The sequence below is a fragment of the Mustelus asterias genome, chromosome 9 (genome assembly GCF_964213995.1).
Source record: "Mustelus asterias chromosome 9, sMusAst1.hap1.1, whole genome shotgun sequence".
NCBI classification, from domain to species: domain Eukaryota; kingdom Metazoa; phylum Chordata; class Chondrichthyes; order Carcharhiniformes; family Triakidae; genus Mustelus; species Mustelus asterias.
The window spans coordinates 43786612-43805265 of record NC_135809.1 but is presented as its reverse complement, the minus strand read 5'-3'; the positions used below and the strand labels follow the sequence as shown (position 1 = coordinate 43805265).

The following is an 18654-nucleotide window of genomic DNA, read 5'->3' as shown; positions in this document are numbered from 1 at the left end:
GATTTATAAAGATTTGGCATTACTTTTATAAGTGGTGATTAATGCCAAACTGCTTATATTAAGGACATGGGATTGCTATTTAAAGGAGGCTATGAATTTGCTGCAACATCTCAACATACTATGGGGCAAGAGCAGCATTTATTGGACTTACAGTCCTTAATAAACACAGACTTCCATTAGCAAACAAATTATCTCATAAAATTCTCAAAGATTCACTGTTTATATATGTTCCAAAGATTATCTTAAGAGTAGAATGATTCAAAAGACAGAATTATTTTACTGAGGTAAATGTAGCAATAAATGGTTTTATGCTAAATCAGTACTACCTGCAAATTTAATTTGTGCCATTTCAGATATGTCTTCCAAAATTGTTGCTGTGTATTTACATACCTCTGTCCCATGCAAAAGTCCAGCTTGCATGAGTTTCCAAGATTTATGCGGCACATATCTACTGCCAAACATTTATGCGCAACATAGTGTGAAGGTACCTGACACTGATATAATTGAAATTTCATGGGCGCGATCTTACCCAGCTCACCGCACCAATCAATCAATGTGGCAAACTGGGAAGATTGCATGCGAGGCCAAAAGTCCGGTTTGCGCCCTGGTCTCTTCCCAGCTATGTTTTGTCAGTGAGATTGGCTTCGCATCCAGAAAGCCTATTTGCATAGGATTGACTTCACTTCAATCCTATTAACGCATCTGGGACAGTGTCTTCTGTCCTCCTGGGTCACGCTGGCGAGAATCACGGCTGATCTCAGAGTTGACGAAGGGTCATTCTGACTCTAAACATTGGCTAATTCTCTCTCCACAGATGCTGTCAGACCTGCTGAGATTTTCCAGCAATTTTTGTTTCTGCTTCAGATTCCAGCATCCACAGCATTTTGCCTTTATCTTCTTCCTGTGCCAACATCTCTATAATAACACTCCTTACATACACAGAGATGCATGCACTAGAACTCAACTGCATAACTCACTGTAAGTCAAATAGCACTGGAAATGCTGCATAGAACTTTGCAAGCCTCAAATGGGTATCCTGGAATCTGTCAGTGAGGGTGCAGTGAAGATTAATAAAAGGGGCTGTAGAACTAAGTAGGGTCACTTTGGAATCAATTGAGGGGCAGAATCCTGCAGTAGTGAGCAGTGGTGGAGACAGTGGGTCAATTATTTTGTGATTAACCAGCATGGCTTTGGAGAACCACTTCCACCCCTGCTTTCTTCCTACACAGCCATCCCATCAGCAGCCCTTTGGCCACCCCTTCACCACCACCACTTTCAACAAGGCCATTTTTATCTATATTTCCCTTAAGCATTTAAACTTTAACTTTCTAGTTCTTGAAACGAATGGATGGATTTTGACAGGCACAATTTTCTGATATTCTATGAGCACATGAGCAGAGAATTTAGTGCATTATTGTGAATTTGCTGACTTAAAGTCCTTAATAAACACAAACTTCCACTGGCAAAAAAATTGCCTCATAAAATTCTCAAAGGTTCTTTGTTTGCATATTTTCCAAAGATTATCTTAAAGGTAGAAATGATTCAAAAGACTGAATTTCTTTTACCGAATTTTCAGTAGCAATAAACACATATCCATTCTCTATAAAAATCACTGTGTTCTTTATGACCAACAATGAAATCACAATTACAGACAATTTTGTTCAAAGCTGCAGTCTTTCATGGATATTTCCTGTCTGAAATGTTTACAACAGAAAAAGATTCTTAACAAATATAATTTCACTGAAATAAAGCATTGAGAATTCAGTCAGCAGCTTTTATCGGAGATTTTTTGGGAAAAAAAGCAGAGTAAATCTGAACTTCTCATCGGATAAGGTAATACAATCTGTATTTCTCAATTGCATACCCAGAAATACTGCAAACTGCATAAATTTGGAATACAGAGATGTGGTTGAAAACATGCTTGAACAATTTTGAGGTTAAAATAAATCAGTCATTGACCAGGCTTTTGAGATCTGACTGAGACTTTGTAAGAAAACTTTAACATGGATATTAAAAGACACAAAATACAATTCAGTTAGTAAATTTGGTCATGTTATTGTAAAAATAGTACTTTCCAAAATGTTGTCTCAAACCTGACTTTAGATATAAGAAACACAAGTTAGGGGAAAATGGCTTCAGTTTTTAAAAAGTATTTTGAGTGTTTTATGGTGAAAAAGGCAACACAGCCAATTTAGTGGCCATTTCCTTTAATTACATTTGTAATATCTGATGGTTGACATCACAAAATTGGATGGAAAATGTGGACATAGGAATTTACAATAGGAAAATGTTGACATTAAAGTGTGAACAAAAATCAAAATTTATGAACTGAAAACATACATCTTTTGGAAGATTTTTATGATTGGATACCTATTTCTCCAGCAATTTGTAACCAGAGAAAATAACTTGTATAACTATATTAACCAGTCATATCATACTATGTAATTACAAATCCACACTGCTATCTATCAGTTTTATTCACCTGTCACCCACTGCAAGTGTGCAGACACAACCGTAAACTGATAAAACAAATATAATTTGGGGAAAATGGAGAAACAGTTGGTTCTGTAACTGCATAGTCATTTTATGCACAGATTTTAAAATCTTTAATTTATACTCTATATTAAACAAAGGAGGATTAAAATCCAGGCAGACATTAATCCAATGTTATAACTAGAATAATGAAGTAAACTATATTTAATAATTATTCTAGATCTACAATAATATGATTTTGAAAGTTTAAACCTGTTGTTGAAATATCATTTTTTATTTAATAACTTATATTTTATAATTTATCCTCCCATTTTAGAAATTTCTTTGTTCCCCACCTTCCATATATCAGTCTTGCAGTAACAAGAATACTTTGCTGCAAGCCCTAAACCTGTTATTTTGTAATCACCTGTTAGGAGATTAGAGAGCAACCCAATACAAATTTTCACCTTTGTAGAATGTCTTGAACAAGTGCCCATTCACTTCGCAGTACAGTGCACTGGACTTTCAGGGCACCCTCCCCTCTCCCAGATATTATTTTCTGTTACACTAAAGTAATTTTTTTTCATGCATAGCGTGCCCTTTCAATTTAATGTTGCTTGGTGATCATTGGTGATCTTGCATTTCTGCGAATTATCTCACTGGCCTACCAAGGTTCTGTAGAACATACTACCAGACTGCAGATTGATGATGAGAATTTTCACACATAAATTCTGCATCCCTGCTGTGCCATTAAAATCATAATCCACAGCAGAGAATCAGTGCAAAAACAAACCCCTCCCTCCATCATCCAATTCCCAAAGCAAAAAGAAAAATCACAAATTTTGTGTCCCAAAGCACTTCATAGTTAATGATTTACTTTTGATGTGTAGACATTGCTAGGTAGACAACGAATTTGCACACTGTTCGGTCCCATAAAAAGCAATGAGGTAAACAAAAAGACAATTGTGGTGCTGTTTGTGGATTAAATGCTGGGCAAAAAACTGGGAGAATTTTTCTGCTGTTCTCCAAATACCATGGAATCTTTCACATCCTCCTAAATAAATGGATGACGCTATCATTTACATTTCATTCAAAGAAGTGCCACTTTTCACAATGAAGGATCCCTCAGTACAGCACTGAAAGGTCAGCCAATTTTATGTGCTCAAGTCCTCAATTATCTGACTCGGAAGCAAGATTTCTACAACTGAGTTAAGCCAACACCTAATAAGAACTAAAATCAGCAGCAAGGTTGCCTGCACCACCCCTGCTTGGTAAGTGACTTAGGAGTGGCATGGACAAAGCCTGGGACAATAAAAAGTAGTCACTGTTCACTACAGAGCCAAAATCTGCAGTGACTACTTCCTAGCATTAGTGTCCAAATATGACCTTTGTAACTGACGACAGACTTTCACAGGGCAGTGGGAGCTTGTTTCATTTTGGCTGGCCACCAACTGTTGGTTTCACTTGGCCACCATTAATCCACCAGGTTTTGGGGGGATGTGGTCTCAGAAAATTTTATGAGATCCTGCTCCCGACACTGCCCCTTCTTAAGTTGCCACCTTTGTTTAGACGGACAGAGGCTCTGCCCCTTAGAAGGCCTGGCCTGCAAAATCCCCAATAAAAGGCTGCAACCCAGTGCATTCAGATTCCAGTCTATTAGGATCGTTCCAAAATACTGCTTCCAAAGTAACAACAGGAATATGTGAGATCTCCAAAGATTTTCGACACATTTTTTCTTAATTTTTGTTCTCATTGAGAGACAGAACCCTTGATTTTTTAGATAGCTAGTGTCAACCTCAGGTACTCACAGACCAAATATAGTAATTATTTGTAGAATAATATTCACTCTATTCTGCTCCAATCTCAGTAGTCTAATACCATAGCATTGTTTTCCATTTTCAATGCTGACCATCCTGTGGCTTCTCTAACGGAGTTTGGTGCTGAGCCCAAAATAAAATTGGTCATTTGAAATGAAAGAATTGGGCACTCAAATTAAACTACAGTCAGTTCCAGCAAATAGCCTGCAGAAAATCGGACCTGGCTGAAGTTCGAATAGAAATAACTCACACAGGTTGCCAGGGCATGTCTGGATCCGCCCTATCGATAATCCATCAAGTGATCATCGCTCCTATTTGATATGCACCGGCCTATTGTCTGTAGCCCCCAATAACCCATCAAGTGATCAACGCTTCTATTTGATATGTACTGGCCAATTGTCCGCAGTCTAGATTGGGCCAGATTCCAAGGCCCAGGGTGGGCTCAGTGTGGTGACCCACTGTAATTACATGTTGTATGCCTGGACACACCCATGCTGCACCTGGCCCGAGACTCCTCCCTTTCCACCTGAGTCTCCTCCCTTTCCACTTGAGCGAGGTATAAAGGTGATGGTTCCTCCCCCTTACCTCAGTCTGGGCCAGGTTAGCTACAAGGGTGTGCTCCAGTTCTTTGCGATTAAAAGCCTGTTATTTCACTCACTCACTGGAGTCCTCGTATCGTAATTGATAGTGCATCACTCAGGTGTCCTGTCAACAGGTCATCAACCAGACCACTGGGCGCTGAGAACCCCTCTCCAGAGACCCCATTGGCAGAACGCCAAGGGCAGCTGGAAAAAGCGCGAAGCCACAGGGGGATAAAAATAAGCATTCTGGACACCATGGGAGCAAAGACTCGAGATGGGAGGTGATCGAGACCTGACCAGAGAAGGAAGGAAGGAAGCAAGCAAAGAAAAGGCCAACAAGAATCACCTTCACAAAGATAAACTAGAGGGATTCACGGACCGGATCTACAGCCTACCAAGCCATCTTTACGGGTAGTATAGACGAATCCTGGGAATTTTCTTGTATACATAGTGGGTAATTTACTGGTTAACTATATTCAATAAGGTTTGTTGCATTATATCTGTATCCGTACTTTGTTCTTCTCATAAATAAAGGCACCTGGGTAAAATTTTGATTACGAAGCTGATTGAAGTATCTGAATTGGTCAGATACAACAGGAGATTGAAACAGTGCTGAATTAGGCTCAGTTTTCTACTGCAGGTCACTGTCCAAGGGGAACTAATTGATAATGCTTAAACTAATTTTGTATTCAGCCCTAACAACCAGCAGAAATGTTCATCTTATTTGTATGGGCTAGATCTAAACCATGTCTAAGAGTGTGTTTGACCCATTGAATTAATTATAGTTTATTAAGAAATAGGAAGAAAGAAATCTGTGGAGATGGGTCACAGTGTAAGGAAACAACAAATCCCACATTTGCAACAGTAAATGAAAATTAGTTTAACGATTCATTCATTATGGTCTGGCCCTGGTAAGCCTTACAAACAATTCTAACGTCATATTATTGCACACAGAACAACCTCTCTCTAAACATATAGAAGATAATTTCCACATTAAATAACTTTGTGTCAACAAGATTAAATGTGAAAGTTCAATATTAAGCAGTCTTCAACAGACTAAATAATTTAATGGTTGACTGGCACAGTAAATATTGTCATTGTATCAAAATTTCTATCTGAAATTCCTTGAAATGTTTCCATGTTACCCACATTTTAAAAAACGTTGATCAATAATCAAGATGACATTCCACAAATTCCTTTGAAAAGTCCAGAATTTTGTGTTCTAACATTTATTTCAGTCTGAGACAAAGTCGCTTGTCAATTTAATTTATTCATTGTAAAGCACTGGTGGCTCCACTATGTCATAACTTACAGTAAATTGCAGGATACAGCATAAATTCAACAAATGTTATCATATTTTGGGATCTTAATACAACTTTTCCACAGAACAGATTTTAAAAGCATTAACGTTAAATGTTATGTCTTAAAGCATAGTATATTCATGTATATTCAACCGACTCAAGAACAGCTTCTTCCCTGCTGCTGTCAGACTTTTGAATGGACTTACCTTGCATTAAGTTGATCTTTCTCTACACCCTAGCTATGACTGTAACACTATATTCTGCACTCTCTCCTTTCCTTCTCTATGAACAGTATGCTTTGTCTGTATAGCGCGCAAGAAACAATACTTTTCACTATGATAATAAATGTGACAACAATAAATCAAATAAATTAGACATTTGAGACAATAGGTAGTTAGGCTGCTAACACATTATTTTTGATATTGATTTCTTATATGATGCAAATAATAAACAATGTATTATTACCTTATCATGATAATCAATAAATATCTCACAGTGGCTGCATTACGGAATGTTTGGTCTCAGGTCCTCTGGCAGTCCTTCCTTTTCTGTCTGTGAATAGTGAGAAATAGACACAAAGACAACCAGTCAAGAATATTGCAAGAGTCATCAGCAAAAAGCTGTGAGAAGGTTATAGTCATAAATAGTCAAAGCTTACCTTAATTAAACCCAAGATATAAGGAAACATCATGTTCTATATTGTATACTGCCATGTGAAGATATCTTAAGCTGTTTGAATCAAATCCAATCACAACTGCATTATGTATGTTCACCTTACTGTGAACTAATGCAACTTATCGATTCATGTCAGGCTTTGTCTCCCCAAGTGTTTGCTCAGTCTGCTTTCAGAGAGACTAAAGAAGCATTTGTGTGAAGGACATTGATATCAAATTGAGATTAAAAAGAGATGCCATTGATACATTCCAGGGTTGCACCATTGTCTAAATTGATGGATAACAGCATGTGTCAACTCTGATAAAATAGTCAGATTGCATACAGGATTGACTGATGCTACTGGACCAGAAAGGCTACCTTTGGTGGGCCCAATTTGTAATAATTATCACTATGTGCTCGGATTCTATCTGTCCCCAGTGTTGCAAAGAATGGGCCTGCCACTTTGCTATGGAACGCTCCTCTCAGCTGGACCATGTCATACAACCTGACCCTTGTATACAGAAAATGTTTATGACCACAAGTCAGGCAGTGGTTTGCTAGAACATCCTTGAGGTTCTGTGGAAAAAGAAGATTGTGGATCCTATAGGTTAGTTTCCTGACAAGATTACCAAAGTCATTTGGCAGAATGCCTTATTGCCAGAACTTTTGAACAAGCACCAAGACATGGTTTAGGAGTAGTTGTAAAGGGGCCTCCCCATCAGATTCTTCTTGCACATCCAGGGTGGCACGGTGGCACAGTGGTTAGCATTGCTGCCTCACAGTGCCAGGGACCCCCCGGGTTCGATTCCCGGCTTGGGTGACCGTCTGTGTGGGTTTCCTCTGGGTGCTCCGGTTTCCTCCCACAGTCCAAAGATGTGCAGGTTAGGTGGATTGGCCATGCTAAATTGCTCCTTAGTGTCAGGAGGACTAGCTAGGGTAAATGCATGGGGTTATGGGGTTAGGGCCTGGGTGGGGTTATGGTCGGTGCAGACACATGGGCCGAATGGCCTCCTTCTGTACTGTTGGATTCTATGGATTCTATGTAGTCTCTGCACTACTCCTGAGGTGGCTGTGGTGGGGAAGAGGCCATAATCTATGTTCTACAGGAATGTACCTTTGGAAAGAAGGTTTGGAAAGAAAATCAGTGATTTTCATCAGGGTTCATCCTAAGCAACTCCTTAACATAGAATTATGTGCGCTATTGGTTGTTTTCAAAGATGCACACCAAGATAAATATCAACTGCTGTTGGAGGATCATGAACTCTGTGAAAGGCACTTTTAGGCCCATCCGAAACTTGCTGCTCTTCCAGTGCAAGGAATTGTCCACAACTGACTGTTGCATTCAGGGACATTCCAAGGTCCAGGACTTTGTGCTGAGGAGTGCAATAAATCTTGGGGCAGTGGCCACTAAGGCTCAATGGGTAAGGCCATAGTCTAAGGCCTTCATACAATAGTACACTGAGGGGCAAGAACCCATGCCCCTCGAGTTATATGCACTAGAGAATATTTGACTGAAAATGTATATTGTAAATATAATCTCCATTTCAAACTCAGAGTGCCACATACTCTATTGAAAAAAAATTGAACCATATTGCATTCTTTGTAACGTCAAATTTGAACTCCAATTGTAAAGTACTTTTACAAATTTTGTGAATAAAGTTTCTCCTCAAAATAAAGATAGGTGAAAAGATACTGGAAGAAGCAGCACAAGGATTTGGAGAAAAATTGTGAGCAACATCTTCAAGGACAATTAAATAATAGCGTGGTTAACTGATTCCTGGTCATTTTAAATTAAAAAGGATTTTTTTATATCTATGGAAGACATACTTAAAGTGCAACAGGTGCTATGTGAAAAGCACTTAATATCATAGTACCTGATCTCTGCAGTGTTGGTCTGGAGCAGTTGTGCTGTTCAGCTTCTGGTCTACAGCTGTGTTTCATCTGGCTGTCTCTTAAAAGTCGAGGCATACTCCCTGCAGGTCTGAACAGGCATGTCTTCAGTAAATCTGAAGCTATTTCCTTTGGTGATTACATTTTTATTTAGCATTTGCCTCTCCTTGGGAATTGGCTGAGCTATCACAAAATCAGTAAACCAGTAGGAAATTACTTTTTTGTCTTTCCACATTTTCCCCCCAAATTTAATTTGTTTCAATCTCTCTACTACTCTATTTTTCAGCTTCAACTTAGGCAGCTGCCACCAGAAGCATGCAAGAGCCTTATTACAATATGCAAATTGAGCCTCATTATAACTGCCATTATATTATTTTGGAGTTGTTAAACATGGTTCCTACTATGTATTAGATGCATTTACCATCCAGAACAAGAAATAACTTAAAAGGATTTCCCAGAGCAGATCTGGAAACAATTAAGGTGTTCGGTAGTTTTGTGACTTAAATTGTTCTCGCTGGCTCATAATCCAATTTTGACAACTTTATAAGTGCTATCTGTCAAATCCCTACCTCCCCAATTGGCCTAGCCATCCCCTTTAACATGTTTCTGTAGATCCACATTATGTGGATACCCCATTGGTTTTCCTATTTTCTCAAAACAATAAGCATCTTGTCAACAGAATCTGAAAGAGGTTGAACCACCAAAATGCAAATTTGCTGGCAACATCAGATTGGTACTTTGATCACTTTACCCAATGAATGAAAATTAACCCAACTGACTCACTGGGCCCGATTCTCCCATCGCGACACGCTAGTTTTTTGGTGTGTCGGGTTGGGAGATGTGTGTGTGGGCCATTTTGCGGGATTCACGCATGCGTTCCCGCCGGCGGAGAACAGGCGCAGTCAAGACCACGCTGGACACCGACGGGAAGACCAGGTAAGTGATTTAAATCTGTTTTTTATGTAATTTAAATGTCATTATCAGGCCCAGGACCGAATTCTCCGGGTCCGATAGCATCTCCCACCCTGCCAAGAGTATTTCACTCCAGTGGGATTTAGAGTAGCTCCCCATGTTCGGGGAACCAGTGGGAGACCCCACTGGAGTGAAGGGCGGGCAATCGGGGCCTCCCCAGGGGTCGGGCGACGGGGGAGGTTGTGCCCCCCGGGCATGGGCACCCTGCCAGTACCAGCCTGTGCCCCCTGGCACTGCCCAAGGGGCACCTTGGCACTGCCCACCAGACATTGGGCAGTGCCAAGGGGGCAGCGTCTATTGTGCGCAGGGCCTATGGCGATCGATGGGGGTGGGGGGTCCTGCTGTCACTCTGCATTGAGATTTGGTTGGGGCTGGAGGGAGGCCAGCGATCGGGGCAGGCTGAGGGAGGAGGTAGTCTGCCGGGGTGGGGGGGGGGGCGCGGGGGAACGAGGTGAGATTGAGATCGGGGCGCTCCAGGATGGGGAGGGTGGCGAGATCAGGGCTGGCCCAGGATTGTTTGTGGGGGCCATGATTGGGCTGTGGGGGCATTTGGAGGGGCAGCACTGCGGGGGTCCCGGACTGGCCAGCGATCGAGTTGGCCAGCAAATGGAAGGCTGACAGATCGGGGCCACTGCGCATGTGCAGAGTTCTGCAACTGTCAGGCTACTGTGACCTCTGCATTGCACAGAGTATGGGAGATTCGAGTCTGAACTCCCACTGAAAAAAACAATTCTGTATTACACCATTTTTCCTGCCAATTCAGCACTTAGAATGTTTTTGGGAGAGTCGGGCCCACTGTCTCTACTTCTGCTTTCCCTCTAAACCAAAAATTAAACAGTTAAGAACACATGAAACTTCCTGAAGGAGTTATTTTGGAGTTCATTTTCAAAGAGAGAGACTGATAATAAATGCAAAAAAATCATACAACGGTAAAATATTCCCTCCCAATTGAAATAATCCACAATTCACATGGCAGAATCAAAATGATGCAGGATAAGAAATTCTTGCACTTGCTCAGATTTATTGGATTACTGCTAACAAAGTTACAGCTCTGGATCTAAACATTGATTTTTAAGCCTAAGCTTTAAAGAGAAGCCGAGTGGCAGATGCTAATTAATGTGGTTAACAACCACTTATACATTCCCTTTAGAAAGAAAAGTGCTGTATGGCAGTTCACAAAAGCGTGATCAGGCAAAAATGGATGCCAAAACAAAGCATTAGAATGGAGATGACCAAAGTTTTGCTGAAAGAAGGGAATTTTAAGAAAGGCATTAAAGGAGGAAAATAAATAATGAGGGAATTGCAGGGTGGGATCTCAGGGACTCCAAGCACAACTGCCAATGGTAGGATAAAAGCAGGGACTGTGTGCAAAAGGCCAGAGTTAAGGAATGGCAATTTCTGGGGTGGGGGGGGAGGAGGGGGGGTGTGGTTGAGTCTTGGGTGCAGTGACATGAATGAGGATTACAGCAGCAGAGAGACTGAAGTGCAGCAGGAATGGATGATGTTACAGAAATTGAAGAAGGCCATCTTTGAGATTTGTCATCATTAATTTAGGACACGGTCAAATATGATGCCAATATTGCAAAGGCAATGGTTGAGGAAGAGATGAAGTTGCAAGGTGTTTGTTGCTGGGGCTAAAGATAGTGACTTCAGTCTTCCTAGTGTTTAACAGGAACAAACTGTGGCTCATCCATGACTGGATGTCAAACAAGCAGTGGAGACAAGTGGTTCAGGAGTTGAACTGTGCATTGAGCACTGACCCAATATCTGCGGGTGGTGGTGGCAAGGGCAGTAAGCAGATGACTTAAAAGGCGAAAATCAAGGATAGATTATTGGAATATTCCAGAGGTAACAGGGCAGAGACAAGAAAAAAAAGGCATTGTTTGACACATTCTGGTTACAATCAGACAGGCAATAGTGGACTCAAATTATGTGAGTTTCACAAAGCTGGAGAGACAATGGAGAAAATTGGTGTGGTCAAGAAGATCAGGAAGGATTATGCACTATGGTCACAGGAATCTTGATTCTGACTTTAGTTAGAGTCATTTCACAGCTGTGGCAGGGACAAAAACCTGATTGGAGTCATTTAAACACAGAGTTACACAAAAGATAGTCACAGATTTGAGAGACAACAACATGTTCAAGAACTTAAGTGACAAACCAATTCAAGATTGGTTACAAGGACATAGGGGACAAGGGTAAGTTTTTTGGTGAAGGGAATGATGACTGTAGTTTTGAATTTTGAAAGGGAGAAGGACAATAAATGAGAGGGGAACCATTAACAATGTCAGCTAGCAGGAAGGCCATGAAAGTAAACTTTCGTCATCGGCAGTTGAGTGAGAATCTGGTCAGGGTCTCAGACGAGATGAGATGATAAGGTAACTACATCAAGTGCTGGACTAGTAATCCAGCGGCATAAAGTAATAGTTCAGAGAACATGTTCATTCACAGCACTGCGTACTGATAATATAATTTAAATCAGTAAAAGAACCTCTGGAGATAAGAACCTGATATCAAAAAATAATGACCATATTGTCAAATTTCCTGAAAACAAACTCAGTTTCTTGTATTAAAATGAACCCCATGGAAAAACTTTTCTCAATCTTTCTTAGTATTCTCTCTTATTGCATAAATTATCAGTTTAAACACAAGTAGTTTGATCATGCTGCAGTGGTTTACTGTAACTCTAGTGAATCAGCTGAAGTTAAAATAATTCAGGTGTTAAAAAATTGATTAAACTGGCCCTCGAAATATTTTTGATGACTGAAAAATCACAAAATTATTACAGCAGAGAAGGCCATTCAGCCTGTTGTGTTTGCACCGGGTCTCTGAATGAGAAATTCACTGAGTGCCAAATAGACTGGTCCTTTATTCTCAAGAGTTTAGAAGAATGAGAGGTGGTCACGTTCAAACATACAAAATTCCAACAGGGTCCATGCAGGAAGGATGTTTCCTTTGGCTGGAGGGTCGAGAAAAAGGGAACACACTCTCAGAAAAAGGGGTAGGCCAATTAGGACTGAAGTGAGGGAGAATTTCTTCACTCAGAGGGTGTTGAATCCTTTGAATTCTCAACCCCAGACGGCTGTGGTAGCTCATTTGTTGAATATGTTCAAGACTGAGATCGATAGATTTCTACACATTAAAAACATCAAAGGATACAGGAATAGTGCAGGAAAACAATGTGAAAGTAAATGATCAGCCATGATCTCAGTGAATAGCAGAGTGGGCTCAAAGGGCTGAATGGCCTTCTGCTCCTATTTCTTACGTTTATTCCCCTGACTTCTGCCTGTAACACTGCACATTCTTAACAGTCCAATTCCATTTTGAATACTTTGATTGAAGCTGCCTCCACTACACTCTCAGGCAGGGTATTCAAAGCCTTAATCACTCACTGCATGAAAAAGCTTTTCTTCACATTGCTTTTGCTTATTTTACCAATTATTTTAATCTGCGGCCTCTCGTTCTTGATCCTGAGTGCGAACAGTTTCTCCCTATCTACTTTGTCCAGACCTCTCATGATTTTAAATATCTCCATCAAATCTACTCTCAGCCTTTCTCATGAAAAACAGTCCTAACTTATCCAATTTATCTTCATAATTAAAGTTCCTCATCTTGGAACCATTCTCATTAATCTTATCTGCACTCTCTCCAATTTCTTTGAATCCTTCCTAAAGTGCGGCGCCCAGAACTGGACATAATTCTCCAATTGAGGCTGAACTAGTGTCTTGTACAAGTTCAATATAATCTCCATTCTCTTATAATCTATGACCCTATTAATAAAGCCAAGGATAACATATGCTTTATTAACCATGTTCTCAATCTGTCCTGCCACTTTCAATGACATAGGCACACATATACCCAGATCCCTCTGCTCCTGCACCCCATTTAGAATTGTGCACTTTAGTTTATATTGTTTTTCTATGTTCTTTGAACCAAAATGAATCATTTCACATTTCTCCACATGAACTTCATCTGCCATCTGTCCTGTCATTTCACCAACTTACCTATGTCCTTTTGAAGGTCTACAAAATCCTCCTCACAGTTCACACTACTTTCAAGTATTGTATCATCCACAAACCTGTACACCAAGGTCTAAGTCATTAATATATATCAGGAAAAGCAAAGGTCCCAACATTGACACCTGGGGAACTCCATCACAGACCATGCCCCAGCCCGAAAAACAGCCATTAACTATTCTGTTTCCTTTCCCTCAGCCAATTTCATATCCAAGTTGCTACTGTCCCTTTTATTCCATGAACAATAATCTGCATTTATTTTGTATCTATTAGCTTTGTCCTGAATTATTGTTTCTAGATGTTTCCATACCACTAAAGTTAAAATGACTGGCTTGTAGTTGCCAGACTTATACTTACATCCTTTTTGGAACAAGGGTTTGCAATTCCACAATCCTCTGGCACCACTCCAAGGCTAAGAAAGACTGAAAAATTATTTTAAAAAATCTTTTAATCCATTCTTAAAGTTACAAAACCGATGCACAAAGTGGACAAGGCAGACCTGAATCCATCTCCTTGCTTGCTCCAAAAACAATTTAAATTCAAATTGAATCCAATTCATGGTTCCCACAAGAGAGACATACAAGATACAAGAAAAGGCATTGCACTTAGCCAAAAAGTGGGAAGACTGAAAAATTGTAGCCAGTGCTGCTGCAATTTCCACTCTCACTTCCCTCAGTGTCCTTTAATGCATCTCGTCTGGTTCTGGAGCCTTATCCACTTTTAAGTACAGATAGTTTATCCAATATTTCCTCCTTATCAATTTTAAACCCTTCACGTGTGACTTTGCCTCATCTTTCAGGTAGCATCTCCTTGTTTATTTAACAGATACAAAATATTAATTTAATACCTCAGCTAAGCCCTCTGCCTCAAGGTGCAAATTGTCCTTTTGGTCACTAAGCAACTCATTTTACTGCCCTTTTTTACTATTTATATGCCTATAAAAGACTTTGAGATTCCATTTTATGTTGGCTGCCAGTCTCTTTTCAAACTTCCACTTTGCTTCTCATAGTTGCTTTTTCACCTACTCTCTGAACCTTCCATATTCAGCCTGGTTCTCAAGTGTTTTTTTTCTACCTGACATCTGTCATAAGCACAATTGTTATCCTTTATCTTAATTTCTATCTCTTTTGTCTCCAGGGCACTCTGGCTTTGTTTGCCTATCTTCTCCTTTCGAGGGAACATATCTTGACTGCATCCAAAATATTTCTTCTTTGAAGGTAGCCTTATTGTTTAGCTACCATTTTCCCTGCCAACCTTTGATTCCAATTTATTCAGCCCATGGCGATTCTTACCCCACTGAATAAAAGCAAAATACTGTGGATGCTGGAATCTGTGTGGAGTTTGCACATTCTCCTCGTGTCTGTGTGGGTTTCCTCCGGGTGCTCCGGTTTCCTCCCACAGTCCAAAGATGTGCGGGTTAGGTTGATTGGCCAGGTTAAAAATTGCCCATTAGAGTCCTGTGATGCGTAGGTTAGTGGGATTAGCGGGTAAATATGTGGGGGTAGGGCCTGGGTGGGATTGTGGTCGGTGCAGACTCGATGGGCCGAATGGCCTCCTTCTGCACTGTAGGCTTTCTATGATTTCTATGATTTCTGAAACAAAAACATAAAATGCTGAAAATATCAACAGGACTGACAGCAGCTGTGGAAAAATATAATCAACGTTTTAAGTAACATTAGCTCTACTCTCTCTCCACAGATGCTGTCAGACCTGCTGAGATTTTTCAGCATTTTCTGCTTTTGTTTTACCCCATTGAAGACTCCCCCCCCCCACCCCCCCCACCCACCCCTCCCCCCACCCACCCCTCCCCACCCCCCACCCCTCCCCACCCCCCACCCCCCCCAACCCTCCGCCCCCCAAAAACTCGGTTAATTACTCTTACTCTGGATTGTTCCTTGTCCTTTTCCATTGTCATCCTAAACTTTATGACACAGTGATTACTATCTTCACTGTTGTACTTGCACTTCCTCCACTTTGTCCTCCTCATTTCAAGAACCAGATCTAGCAGTGTTTCCTTTTTCATTGGAGTTGAAACATACTGTAGAATTTGTTTCTGAACACACTTTAGGAACTGTTCTATAGTTCTATAGAACTGACTCTATAGTTGGATAGTTAAAGTTCCCCATTATGACGAGTCTACAATTGTTACATCTTTCTGTAATTTCCTTGTAAAATTGTTCCTCTGCGTCCTTCACAGTCGTTGATGGCCTATAGACAACACCAAGCAATGTAATTGCATCTTTTTTGTTCCTGAGCTGCAGCCAAATACATTATGTTCTTGACCCCTCTAGAATATCATTTCTCCAGCGCTGCAATTCTCTTAATCAATACTGCCTCTCCCACTTTTCTTCCTTTCCTATCTTTCCTGGACACCGTGCATAAAAGAATATTTAACTCTCCTTATTTACCATACTTTGTACATTCACAAACTTGCATATTAACCCTGATTTAGACTTTATTACTTTCTCCCTTACTATGACTTCACATATTAACTTGCCATGCCTTGTTCTAGTGCTATCTATCTTTCCCAGTATTCAGTGCACCTTGGTATTCCTCTCTGATATTATCTTAGTTCCCACACCCCTGCCAGGTAAGTTTAAATTCACTCCAATAGCACTAGCAAAATGGCCTACAAGGAACTCAGTCCTGGCTCTATTCAGGTGCAACCTGTCTTGGCTTGAACAGGTACTAACGCACCCAGAGCCAGTCCCAATGTTCTAAGAGTCTAACATCCTCCCACCTGCACCATCTTTCCAGCCATGCGTTCAACTGCTTTATCTTCCTATTTCTATACTGCTGTGTGTGTGCTGGGAGTAATTCAGAGATTAATATTTTTCATTCCTTGCTTGCTAACCTACCTAGCTCTCCAAATTCTAACTACAGAACTAAAAGCCCAGAAAAGATTTATCTATTTTATGTCTGCAATTTAACAATTTTTGGCTTTTTATCAATAATTTGTTTCACTTGCATAGGCACAAAGAAACAAACATATAAAAGTAATGCCAATACAATCATTTAATACTGTATGATGGAAACAACTTTCCCATGCTATAGATTAAAAACTTGTCTAAAATCGTGACAACATACCTTTTAATTTTTTATGTGGAACCTTTAAGTCTGGTCAACCAATAATTGAATTTCAATCATATTCTGATACTGTTTTTTTTAACTGAATCGTATTAAGATGAGTTTTGTACATTATTTTAAGCAATGCTTGTTATCCCCAGCCCAATATGCAATAAACAAGGGTAGATCTATTTACATTGATTATAATCAGACTTCCGTATGTCAAGTCCTGCAGTGCCTCGATCTAACTCAGCCTCCTATTCAGTGAGTTTATGTTTACATCCAGCCTCAACCCACATTTGGGGGCAGACAAGTAAGGCCATTTCAGCAAGCTTATTTCAGCAGATCTTGCTGGAACTCTCAGTAGATGAATAATCCATCATCCATCCAGGGTTATTTTTACAAGAAAATCTACCCCATCCATTAAAGGCAACTCTTATCAGTCTATATTGAGAACAGTTATAGTTTATAGGGAGAAATTCATGAGTTTAACTGCTATGCTTGAGGGGTGGTGGAGAAGAATAAAGATAGAAAGAGGGAGCTGAGCACATCTTTTAAATTTAAAAAAAATCTTTAGTAAGCTATTTCTAAAAATGTGTTATTTGTGTTCCTACGAAAATATATTGATCTATTAACATACCAAAACATTGATTACCATTTCTAAACATTAAATAAGGAAATACACTTTATTTGAAAAGACACTTAAAAAGCTTTGCACTACCTCACTCCTTCAAAACCAAAGAACAATATTTAGAGCAACTACACAATTATGACAGTTTTAAAACCACAACTGAAATTGCAGATAGTACAAATATTATTTCCAAAAGTTGTCAGTATTATTCCTCCAATCATATTATTCATCAATATGTACACTACCATTCATTTTTACATCTTTGCAGTAATAACAAATTTGTTTATGAATCAACTGTTCATCTATATTAATTTCCATAATTTAAATGTTATTAGTCAAAATTGTAAAAAGTCTCTGAAAGACTTTTCTATTCATCCCCCTGTGTATTCGCACAATTGGCATAAACGCGAAAAATTACGAGCATTATTTGTTATAAATTGGGGAAAAGATTAAGACAAAACCATTATGATATATCCTGATCTACCAATAGATTTTGGAGCAAATCAGCTTTTAAAACTAGATATAGCAATACTTCTCTCAAGCCATGTCAAGATTATATCGCCTTACCGTTTGTGGAAATCAACAAAGAGAAATCAAGATTTAATTTTACAAATCCACGCACTCATTGGTGTTGCACCAGTTGATACAGTTAAGTGTTTATGTTTAGCTTGGTGTCACAAATAAAAGCAAAAGAGCAGATAGCCAGCTGCCGGTTTCTCGACACTTCATCCCCGCTTCCGTCACTGATATACAATGTGAATTTAAGTTTAATTATTAAGTAACAATATTAAATCATGATTTTACGGCTCCCCTTTCCATGTAAGTAACTTTTCTTCCCTTGTTCCGAAGTGAGGTGCTCCACACACATACACACTTGCAGTTGTCATAAGAAAAAAAAACAGGGTAACACTTTGGAGTTATTTTAATACGTTTTTCGTTATCTTGTGGTTGGCACGATATTTAACTGCATGGGCAGGAATTCATTTATTGGCTTAAACTGCTTGCGAGCTAGAGCGGAAAAAATAAGTCGACGAACGTGTTTAGGGTAAAGATTCGTTCTTTTAAATAGTGTCGCATTTTCTCGTTTTGAGAACAATTATCTAGAAGTTTTATTGAATGTCACCCTGTTTGTAGAATCTACCAGCGATGAACTTGAACTTTAAAAAAATCATAACTGTTGAAAATGGCGGCGGGAAGGAGAGTGCGGAACCATCTGAAAGAAAGTTTTTAAAAAGCCATGTATGTCTGGCTATT

At 39.7% G+C, this 18654-nt stretch overlaps 1 long non-coding RNA gene across 1 annotated transcript in view; it reads right to left on the bottom strand.

The window, feature by feature from the left end:
* The window catches only part of LOC144498652 (uncharacterized), a 126754-nt gene extending 108469 nt beyond the window's left edge, over positions 1-18285 (bottom strand). The window contains exons 1-4 of the long non-coding RNA XR_013498739.1: positions 17968-18285; positions 14061-14125; positions 8700-8806; positions 6637-6723 (exon numbers count right to left, since the gene is read on the bottom strand). This is a non-coding gene — a long non-coding RNA (uncharacterized LOC144498652). The remainder of the gene's footprint in view (positions 1-6636; positions 6724-8699; positions 8807-14060; positions 14126-17967) is intronic.
* Positions 18286-18654: the final 369 nt, after the last annotated feature.